The sequence below is a fragment of the Salvelinus alpinus genome, chromosome 29, assembly GCF_045679555.1.
Source record: "Salvelinus alpinus chromosome 29, SLU_Salpinus.1, whole genome shotgun sequence".
In the NCBI taxonomy this organism is placed as follows: domain Eukaryota; kingdom Metazoa; phylum Chordata; class Actinopteri; order Salmoniformes; family Salmonidae; genus Salvelinus; species Salvelinus alpinus.
Window position 1 is genome coordinate 32,603,156 of NC_092114.1, and position 12,312 is coordinate 32,615,467.

Genomic DNA, 12,312 nt, shown 5'->3' on the forward strand with positions numbered 1-12,312 from the left:
GGACAATTACTGACCACACAAAATGACAATGGAATACAATTCTCAGTTTCTTCAAAGCATTGAAGATTGGTCTCTCTGTTCACAGGTTATGGGTGGGATGTGTCAGAATATGAATAAAAAAACGTGTCATACAAAGAAACACCAGCTGTACTGTAGATAGATGTGTCAAATCCACTAGAAAGAGCAGAAAGTAATGAGTATCTGTCATATTAAATTATGTATTTATGAGGTTTATTGAATGTTAAAATTATGGGTTGGAGTGCCAGCCACCACACCACTACTATCAACATGTACAGTACCAGTCAAAAGTTTGGACAAACCTACTCATTCCAGGGTTTTTCTTTATTTGTACATTGTAGAATAATAGTGAAGACATCAAAACTATGAAATAACACACATGGAATCATGTAGTAACCAAAAAAGTGTTATATTTTAGATTTTAGAATCTTCAAAGTAGCCACACTTTGGCTTGATGACAGCTTTGCACACTCTTGGCATTCTCTCAACCAGCGTCATAAGGTAGTCATGATGCATTTCAATTAACAGGTGTGCTTTGTTAAAAGTTAATTTGTGGAATTTGTTTCTTTCTTAATGCGTTTGAGCCAAGAAGTTGTGTTGTGACAAGGAAGGTGTGGTGTACAGAAGATAGCCCTATTTGGTAAAAGACCAAGTCCATATTATAGCAAGAACAGCTCAAATAAGCAAAGAAAAATGACAGTCCATCATTACTTTAAGACATGAAGGTCAGTCAGTAAGGAACATTTCTAGAATTTTGAAAGTTTCTTCAAGTGCAGTCGCAAAAACCATCAATCGCTATGATGAAACTGGCTCTCATGAGGACCGCCACAGGAACGGAAGACCCAGAGTTGCCTCTGCTGCAGAGGATAAGTTCATTAGAGTTACCAGTCTCAGAAATTGCAGCCGAAATATATGCTTCACAGAGTTCAAGTAACAGACACATCTCAACATCAACTGTTCAGAGGAAACTGCATGAATCAGGTCTTCATGGTCAAATTGCAGCAAAGAAACCACTACTAAAAGACACCATTAATTAGAAGAGACTTGCTTGGCCACGAAACCCATGTCTTTGTGAGATGCAGAGTAGGTGAACGGATGATCTCTGCATGTGTGGTTCCCACCGTGAAGCATGGAGGAGGAGGTGTTATGGTGTGGGGGTGCTTGGCTGGTGACACTGTCAGTGATTTATTTAGAATTCAAGGCACACTTAACCATCATGGCTACCACAACACTCTGCAGCGATACGCCATCCCATCTGGTTTGCGCTTAGTGGGACTATAATTTGTTTTTCAACAGGACAATGACCCAAAACACACCTCCCGGCTGTGAAGGAGGACCAAGAAGGAGAGTGATGGAGTTTTGCATCAGATGACCTGGCCTCCACAATCACCCGACCTCAACCCAATTGATATGGTTTGGGATGAGTTGGACCACAGAGTGAAGGAAAAGCAGCCAACAAGTGCTCAGCATATGTCAGAACTCCTTCAATACTGTTGGAAAAGCATTCCAGGTGAAGCTGGTTGAGAGAATGACAAGAGTGTGCAAAGGGTGGCTACTTTGAAGAATCTCAAATAGAAAATATATTTTGATTTGTTTAACACTTTTTTTGTAACTATATGATTCCAAATGTATTATTTTATAGTTTTGATGTCTTCACTATTATTCTACATTGTAGAAAATAGTAAAAATAAATAAAAACCCTTGAATGAGTAGGTGTGTCCAAACTTTTGACTGGTGCTGTATGTATGAATATAATGCTTTTTTTCTCCAATATTATATAAATGTATCAAACCATTGACATTGTTATGGACAACCTAGGTGGTATTATCTAGCCTGTGTGCCAGTCTGTTTCTGCTCTCTTGCCAACTCCTTATGGAATTGTGTTGCCAAATATTTAGCTTAACAATGACATTGACAAAGGTCAAAAGCACAAACAGATCTGGGACCAGCTAGGTATTTTCTAAGCTACAATATAATAAGGATAAGGATCTCTGCATCTAGTGGTTGCAGAGTTGGTTGTTCTACTGGTTTCTGCTAGTTACAGAGCTGGTGGCTCTACTGGTTTCAACCTGGTTACAGAGCTGGTGGTTCTACTGGTTTCTACTAGTTACAGAGCTGGTGGTTCTACTGGTTTCTGCTAGTTACAGAGCTGGTGGCTCTACTGGTTTCAACCTGGTTACAGAGCTGGTGGTTCTACTGGTTTCTGCTAGTTACAGAGCTGGTGGCTCTACTGGTTTCAACCTGGTTACAGAGCTGGTGGTTCTACTGGTTTCTACTAGTTACAGAGTTGGTTGTTCTACTGGTTTCTGCTAGTTACAGAGCTGGTGGCTCTACTGGTTTCAACCTGGTTACAGAGATGGTGGTTCTACTGGTTTCTACTAGTTACAGAGCTGGTGGTTCTACTGGTTTCTACTAGTTACAGAGATGGTGGTTCTACTGGTTTCTACTAGTTACAGAGCTGGTGGTTCTACTGGTTTCTACTGGTTACAGAGCTGGTGGTTCTACTGGTTTCTACTAGTTACAGGGTTGGCGGTTCCACTGGTTTCTACTAGTTACAGGGTTGGTGGTTCATCACGTGGTGTGTGTATCTACTGTGAACCTATAGTGTGGTCTCTGCTGAAGTTATGACTTGGAGGGGTAGTGGAGAGTTAATTATGTGCATGTGGCATTCAGTTCACCACCAAATGAGAATAAACTGTGGCTAGATGATATTGTGTGGCCCATGCACCACCACACAATTAACAGTTATACTGTACCTGTTGTAGAGCAGTGGTGGGGAAGCTTCTCTGAAATATATAGTTTATCAAGCTACCATTTACTTCACACTGGAAGAATTTGAACTACACTAAATCTACCCTTAAGAAACAGAGTTTGTTTAACTAAAGTTACTTTGAAAAAGTAGTACACTGATCAAAACTACCTCTTTTTAAACGAATCTCCATTAGTTCCTGCCAAGGCAGCAGCTACTCTTCCTAGTGTCCAGCAACATTTAGGCAGTTATATCCAATTTAAAATATTCCATGACATTACATTTCATAACACTTTTCACAACACATTAAGTATGTTCCCTCAGGCCACTACTTTACTATCACATATACAATTCAAAATCCATGTGTCTGTGTGGGTAGAGTGAGTATCTTATCATGTGTACAGTATGTGTGTCTGTGTCTGTGTGTGTGTCTCTTCACAGTCCCCGCTCTTCCATAAAAATACACCTTATCTGTTTTTTAAATCTGATTTTACTGCATGCATCAGTTACCTGATGTGAAATAGAGTTCCATGTAACCATGGCTCTATGTAGTACTGTGCGCCTACTATAGCCTGTTCTTGACTTGGGGATTGTGAAGAGACCTTTGGTGGCATGTCTTGTGGGTATGCATGGGTGTCTGAGCTGTGTACTAGTAGTTTAAACAGACACCTAGGTGCATTCAGCTTGTCAACACTTCTTACAAAACAAGTAGTGATGAAGTCAATCTCTCCTCCACTTTGAGCCATGAGAGATTTACAGTGCCTTGCAAAAGTATTCATCCCCCTTGGCGTTTTCCTATTTTGTTGCATTACAACCTGTAATTTAAATGGATTTTGGGGGGGATTTCATGTAATGGACATACACAAAATAGTCCAAATTGGTGAAGTGAAAGGGAAAAAATTACTTGTTTCAAAAAATTCTAAAAAAACAAAAACGGAAAAATGGTGTGTGCATATGTACTCACCTTTGCTATGAAGCCCCTAAATAAGATCTGGTGCAACCAATTACATTTAGAAGTCACATAATAAGTTAAATAAAGTCCACCTGTGTGCAATCTAAGTGTCACATGATCTCAGTATATATACACCTGTTCTGAAAGGCCCCAGAGTCTGTAACACAACTAAGCAAGGGGCAGCCTCAAGCAAGCGGCACCATGAAGACCAAGGAGCTCTCCAAACAGGTTAGGAACAAAGTTGTGGCGATGTAGAGATCAGGGTTGGGTTATAAAAAAATATCCGAAACGTTGAACATCTCACGGAGCGTCATTCATTATAAAAAATTGAAAGAATATGGCACCACAACAAACCTGCCAAGAGAGGGCCACCAACACTCACAGAGGGAGGGCATTAATCAGAGAGGCAACAAAGAGACCAAAGATAACACTGAAGGAGCTGCAAAGCTCCACAGCAGAGATTGGAGTATCTGTCCATAGGACCACTTTAAGCCGTACACTCCACAGAGCTAAGCTTCACGGAAGAGTGGCCAGAAAAAAGCCATTGCTTAAAGAAAAAAATAAGCAAACACATTTGGTGTTTGCCAAAAGGCATGTGGCAGAGTCCCCAAACATATGGAAGAAGGTACTCTGGTCAGATGAGACTAAAATTGAGCTTTTTGGCTATCAGGGAAAACGCTATGTCTGGCGCAAACCCAACACCTCTCATCACCCTGAGAACACCATCCCCACAGTGAATCATGGTGGTGGCAGCATCATGCTGTGGGGATGTTTTTCATCGGCAGGGACTTTGAAACTGGTCACAATTGAAGAGATGATGGATGGCGCTAAATACAAGGAAATTCTTGAGGGAAACCTGTTTCAGTCTTCCAGAGATTTGAGACTGGGATGGAGGTTCACCTTCCAGCAGGACAATGACCCTAAGCATACTGCTAAAGCAACACTTGAGTGGTTTAAGGGGAAACATTTGAATGTCTTGGAATGGCCTAGTCAAAGCCCAGACCTCAATCCAATTGAGTGGAACCCATCACACTTGGAGGAGCTGGAGCAGTTTTGCCTTGAAGAACGGGCAAAAAAATTCCCAGTGGCTAGATGTGCCAAGCTTATAGAGACCTACCCAAGAGACTTACAGCTGTAATTGCTGCAAAAGGTGGCTCTACAAAGTATTGACTTTGGGGGGTGAATAGTTGTGCACGCTCAAGTTTTCTGTTTTTTTTTGTCTTATTTCTTGTTTGTTTCACAATTTAAAATATTTTGCGTCTTCAAAGTGTTAGGCATGTTGTGTAAATCAAATGATGCAAACCCCCCAAAAATCTATTTTAATTCCAGGTTGTAAGGCAACAAAATAGGAAAAATGCCAATGGGGGTGAATTCTTTCGCAAGCCACTGTACATACATATTATTAATGTTAGCTCTCCATGTACATTTAAGGGCCAGCCATGCTGCCCTGTTCTGAGCCAAATGTAATTTTCCGAGGTCCCTCTTTGTGGCACCTGACCACACGACTAAACAGTAGTCCAGGTGCAACAAAACTGTAGGACCTGCCTTGTTGATAGTCTTGTTATTAATAAGGCAGACCAGCACTTTATTATGGACAGACTTCTCCCTATCTTAGCTACTGTTGTATCAACATGTTTTGACCATGACAGTTTACAATCCAGGGTTACTCCAAGCAGTTTAGTCATTTCAACTTGTTCAATTTCCACAGGATTTATTACATGATTTAGTTGAGGTTTGGGGTTTAGTGAATAATTTGTCCCAAATACAATGCTTTTAGTTTTTGAAATATTTAGGACTAACTTATTCCTTGCCACCCATTCTGAAACTAACTGGACCTCTTTGTTAAGTGTTGCAGTGATTTCACTCGCTGTAGTAGCTGACGTGTATAGAGTTGAGTCATCTGCATATATAGACACACTGGCTTTACTTATGGCCAGAGGCATGTCATTAGTAAAGATTTTAAAAAGTAAGGGGCCTAGACAGCTGCCCTGGGGAATTCCTGATTCTACCTGGATTATGTTGGCAAAGCTTCCAATAAAGAACACCCTCTGTGTTCTGTTAGAAAGGTAACTCTTTATCCACAATATAGCAGGGGGTGTGAAGCAATAACACATATGTTTTTCCATCAGCAGACTATGACCGATAAAGTCAAAAGCCGCACTGAAGTCTAACGAAACAGCTCCCACAATCTTTTTATCGTCAATTTCTCTCAGCTAATCATCAGTCATTTGTGTAAGTGCTGTGCTTGTTGAATGTCCTTCCCTATAAGTGTGCTGAAAGTCTGTTGTCAATTTGTTTACAGTAAAATAACATTGTATCTGATCAAACACAATGTTTTCCAAAAATGTACCAAGGGTTGGTAACAGGTTAATTGATCAGCTATTTGAGCCAGTAAAGGGGGCTTTACTATTCTTGGGTAGCGGAATGACTTTTGCTTCCCTACAGGTCTGAGGGCACACACTTTCTAGTAGGCTTAGATTGAAGATATGGCAAATAGGAGTGGCAATATCGTCAGTAATTTTCCATCCAAGTTGGCAGACCTCGGAGTCTTGTCATTGTTGATAGACAACAATCAATATTTTCACCTCTTCCACACTTACTTTACGGAATTCAAAATTACAATTCTTGTCTTTCATAATTTGATCAGTTATACTTGGATGTGTAGTGTCAGTGTTTGTTGCTGGCATGTCATGCCTAAATTTGCCAAAGAAAAGTAAGTGTAGTGAGATCTTTGCGACAGACCTAAGTGAGTGCGTCGGGTTAGCCCAGTGGTCAGGGAGAGAAAAAATAGGGCAGAGTTATTCTGTTCATTTAATGTTTGTTTTTGTGCCATTTTTTAAAATGGTTAGCTACACCATTACATGGCAAAAAAACAAATTAACTATTGAAAACACTACGACTATTCTCCAGAAATGTAGTAAAATTACTAGTTGAATTACATGTAGTGGAACTACTCACCAGCACTGTTGTATAGTTCAGTATGGCTTGATCAGATCCCCTTAAATCAAAGCCATGATAATCTCACCAAATGAAAGTGTCACAGGACTCAGACACCAGTTTCAAAACGTCTTCATTGTTATTTGAACAGTTTATGCTATTTCAGTTCTTTAAAGCTTTTTTTCAGCATCTGCTCTCTCAGTCCCACTAACATACTTAACCCTGGTGGCATTATGGTCAAACACAAACACATTATCATCCAAAGATATACACTCACTGACACAACGACAATTTGATTGGTAAATGGAATGGGTGACTTTGTGTAGGCCTAGAACTGTAGGCCTAGAACTGTAGGCCTAGAACTGCAGGCCTACACAAAGCCACCCATTCCATTTACCAATCAAATTGTCCATATCTGTTATAATCAGACTCTCCAGAAGATGGCACTACCCTTCTCTATTCCTGTTGTTTAGAAGGTTTGTGTAGAAGGTAGTGAGGCAGCGTGAAAGGCAGCTTGAAATTACTTTTGGGTTCGGTTTATTGTGGCATTTTATCAATGGCTGTGTGATTGAATTGAACAATATTAAGTCACTCACCTTATTCAAAGAAGGATTGTAATCTATTGATGGATAAATGTGTGAAAAACAGACTATTGTTCTTCATCATCTTTACTCAACCTGCACATGGACTGGTGGAATTCCAAATAATATCTCTTGGAGGGAGGCTGTGAAGGGATCTATAGGTCAGAGATGCTTAATGAGAGGTGAAGAGACTCACAAACAGACAGACGGCAGAGGCACAGTCCAAAGTATTGATCCAGAGTTTTTTTTAACATTTCATGTAAAACCCTCACTGGTGGTTCTGTGCCAGGGTGCTTCCATCTAGAAGTCTGCGCGGGACAGATTTCTTCATCCCGCTCCCGCGCGCGGACCCGCATCATTTCATACCGCACCCTGCCTGCACCTGCTGGCTTTCTGTCTCTCCTACCCACTACTGCAAGAACTGGTCACAAACCAAACCGCAGTCACACAATGTTATTTTTAGGCATATGTGATGCAGCTCACTTGCCAGCCATAGGCAATATCAAATGGGCAAAAATAACTTCAGAAATAGGTTCAATTACCAGAGATTCTCACATGGCCCATTATATTAGGCTATCTGTATTACTGCTATATCAGCCAAAATGATAAATGTAGTTTGAAGAGAGCAGAGTTGGAGAGACTTGTACTTTTCTTGAGCTATTTTTATAGCCTACCTTTTAGGAGTGGGACGGTTTTCAGAGAGAGAAATATGGGGGATCAATATTTATTTCTAGGCAATGTAGTAAACTATAACCTAATCATATTTAGGAAGTACATTTCCTTTGAAAGATAACTGCCCTGTGCTTCTCCACCCATGCATAGGCTACAGCAGGGTTCCCCAACTGGCAGACGATGGTTGGAATTTGACCCGCAGGTGATTTTATATGGCCCCCCCAGTTTTCTGAGCCCCAAAAACGTTTTTTTTTAAAGTGCAGTTTTTTATGGGGGGAACATGAAAGATTGTAAAAACACCAGCAAATCAGCTCCAAGTGATTTTCATTTAGGAGATATGTTCCAAAGTATTCACATGCATAATAGAGAGATAAATGTGATCGTATACAAATGTAAGCACGGTTTGAAATGATTATGTTTTTGTCAAATATCATATCTGTTTGGGCTACTTGCGGTCAATTTTCAGTCTACAAATGATTTGTAATTATGTTCCGGCCCGCTGACCCATGGCTCTCCACCCATGTAGGCAGCATCTCTATTTCAATGAGACCACTCATACTAGGCACACTTGAACTTGCACGACCAACTAGAATAGAGGCTACTGAAGTTGAAGCAGTGAATTCTGTAAGTGTGTGAATGGGATAATGCATACAAAGCAGAAAGACGACCGTTTCCAAATAATCTGCGGGACAACAAAAATATTTTCATCCCAAAGTTGTCTGTCTGACCGCCTGCTCCCGCCCGCAGCATGAATAATGCAGACCTCGCCGCAATGATCTCTGTCAGGACCCGCGGGTATTCCACGGGAACGCAGCCCTCTACTTCCACCCTTCCCATCGAAACAACAGAAAACAAACGTGATCCTCAAAAGGGCTCCATAAGCCATGAGCCTCGCAAAGCCTGTTACAGAGAAATAGTGAACACTTGTTTTGACCTCAACAACAATAGTAGCTCCCTTCCTCCTTTATTTTCAAGGTTATGAGCTTCTGCAAGACCCTGTAATATAAAGAAGTAGCATCCTGGCTTTGTGAACGATTCTGGCAACACCCACCAATTGGTGGAGAATGCTCCTGGATACATCCAGATCATTCCGCTTGGTTGAGGGGCTGTTACTGTTGATGCAGAGGTCAATGTGTTCTGAGAGAGAGAGAGAGAGAGAGCGAGAGAGAGAGAGAGAGAGAGATGTACAGATATAGGATCTTAATTTGACTTATGTTGTCACAGTAAAATAATCCTGCAGCAACAGGACTTGAATGTTTAGTCCATAAGGTTGCTGGAGCGGTGGTTATGCTATTATCTGGCCAAAAGTAGGCTACATTTAAAGTCCAATACTATTAATATAACCGTGTCTTAGTGTGACAGCTAGCAATGAGAAGCGTCCCTCTTCCTGTGGACCGGAACTGATTGAATTATTATTATTATCTGACCCTGCTGGTCATTTATGAACATTTGAACATCTTGGCCATGTTCAGTTATAATCTCCACCCGGCACAGCCAGAAGAGGACTGGCCACCCTTCATAGCCTGGTTCCTCTCTAGGTTTTTTCCTAGGTTTTGTCCTTTCTAGGGAGTTTTTCCTAGCCACCGTGCTTCTACACCTGCATTGCTTGCTGTTTGGGGTTTTAGGCTGGGTTTCTGTACAGCACTTTGAGATATCAGCTGATGTAAGAAGGGCTATATAAATACATTTGATTTGATTTGATTTGATTGAACCGGCCCGGAATCGGGTGTTGGACTCGGCCTGGAATCAAAATGAATAACTACCCAGAATCGGCCCAAATAGATTTGTCCGTTTCCGTCTACCAGAATTCAGCCAACTTTGCCGGCATCTTACCAGATTCCCCCCAGATGCAGCCCGATGCAAATTTAAATAAATGTATACAAAATTGTGAAATGTTAATTATTTAAAGCATCCCGTGTAATCATCTGCCAGAGAGTAGCCCCATTCGGCCCGAGCCCCAAGTAATACATTTGGGCCAGATAACGCACACCAGAATCGGCCCGAGTTTAATCCCCGCATCCTAGCCATAAGTAATACCGCCGAAGGTGGCCCAGACTCAGGCCACATGACGTCGGCTGAGTCTGACTCTCAGCCGGAATCGGCCCAGATCCACTGTGCTAGCTGGGGTGGGTTTTCAGTGAATTTATGTAAAGCACAAAGCTCATCTGAAAATTCACAGCATCAAAAGATGGATCAAATTAAGATCCTACACCTGTAGACAGAGATAGTGGGAGACAGATGGGCGGGCAGTGGTGGAGACTGGAATAAGACTTCCAAAAGTGAGCTTAATATTAAAAAGTTCCACTCTAAAGCTGACAGCCTGGCTGAAGACGTCCCTACTACACATACCTGCATCTTCAACCTCTACTTCCTTATTGATAAGAAGTCAGTCATTGATTGCTGTGAGTTACTCAAGTTAATCATTCTCTACTACTGTGAATGGCTACGTAGTAGTTATATGCCTAGGCATTACCATAACCACATAACATTATCATTGCTGTAATATGCCAATACTGTAATGACAATGACAGTAAATCAAAATGACCTCAGTCACCACAGTGACTGACCACAGTGATTCCACAGTCAATCTGTACTGCTCTCTGCATTGTTAAGGATTCCTGTCTACTCTTCAATATGAACCCACCCATTGTCACAATGTCTATGTCCCAAGTGTCACCCTATTCCTTGTAACGTAAGTTAAATATCATGTGGCTGCCCATGGGACTGGTTTCTCTGTGTGTGTGCATGAGTTCGTGTGCATAAGTAGAAAAAACATGCTGACTCGCCCTCTCTTTCATATTACCCTAACGGTCTATCACTCTGTCATAATGTACACGCTTTTAGTTTTAGTTTTCCTAGGCTACCTGGCTAAAATGCTTTCTCGCTAGTCTAACTTCCTTTCATGGGCAACGATGAGCTAGCTAGTTAACATTAGTCTTCTACATCTAGCTACATATTGAACTTCCATCCTCTCAGGCCAGGGGCACAACAATGTATGAACTAATGGTTGGATCAGAATCACCGTTATAATCATTGGCCAGTACAGAGAATTAAGTAAAACCACAAGTCCAAATCCCTATTTCCATCCATGGCTAATTAAGGAAAGGAACAATTTTAGCTAGCTAGCTAGCTAGCCACCAGAGGACAACAACACAATTAAATGCAACAATTAAAGTTTTTTGTGTCAATGATGTTAGGCTTTTGTTGTGATTAGTGTGAAGCCTAATCCAAACTGGCTTCCATTGACACATTTTTTGGGGTGACCCAAGACTATTCATAGTTGAGGTCACTCAGTTTAGCTCAACGTTGATTGGCTATTATTGTATTATTATTATTATTATTTTATCAAGGGAGACCAAATGCTTGATGGCTTCCCTTGCATTCAATGCTACGGGAGGCAACACTATCATACTATTTTTGAGCAGACCGCATCAGGGCTACACATACACAGCAAGAGGGGCGTTGTTTTGCTCTCTCGGATGCTTTCTCCGTTGCGCTATAGTACATTCAGCCTCTTCTGAATTGAAGGAAAATCATTACTTTTTAAAAATTTGTAAAAAAATGTTTGCACAAACCTGGCTTCCCTTGGCATCCAGGAATACACGCCACTGGAGGTATTGTTTTGAATGTGACTCAGGTTTACACCGTCAACAAATGTCTCTCCAGCTTGTACTCTCCCTGTTCACTCAAACATCCACAACAAAAATACCAATTTACTCCACTATCAGTCATGTTGGGATTGGCTATATACTGTAGTTTTCGACGTCGGAGAGAGGAATAATGGACTATCAACGAAACCAATCTGAGACACCCTCTCCAAGGACGACAGTTTGAATGTGGGACCTCCAAGGTTTACAGCTATGCTTTTTGAACATTTCAGACATTCAAAAGAGAGTTTATCGTATATCCCCTTAGGAACATTGTACAGCAGTAGGTTACAATTTCTTAACCATAGTTGGTGGATGTAAAAAGATACAACTAGAAATCTGTCAACCCAGTGGTTTTAAACATGAAGTAATCTGATTTAATCCTGGGAGATCACAGCATGCAAAGAAACACTAATCCCACATAATGATGGCTGTACATCACAAAGGTCCACTTTGTCAGGAGAAATACAGAAGGTAGAGGGAACGCACTGTGTGTAGGTTCTACAGGGAACCCAAAATAGTTCAACTTGGAACCAAAAAGGGTTCTTCAAAGGGTTCACCTATGGGGACAGCATAAGAACCCTTTTAGGTTCTAGAAGTTTTTTGTTATTTTTCTAAAAGTGTAGCTATGTAGTATTTCTCCCCCGCTATTACAACATATCTGGTCCACAGAAAGAGGCACTGAATGCCTTACCACTCTCTCCAAAGATCACATGCAGGCCCCTTTTGGAGTGTACCATTTACTAAAGAGATTTA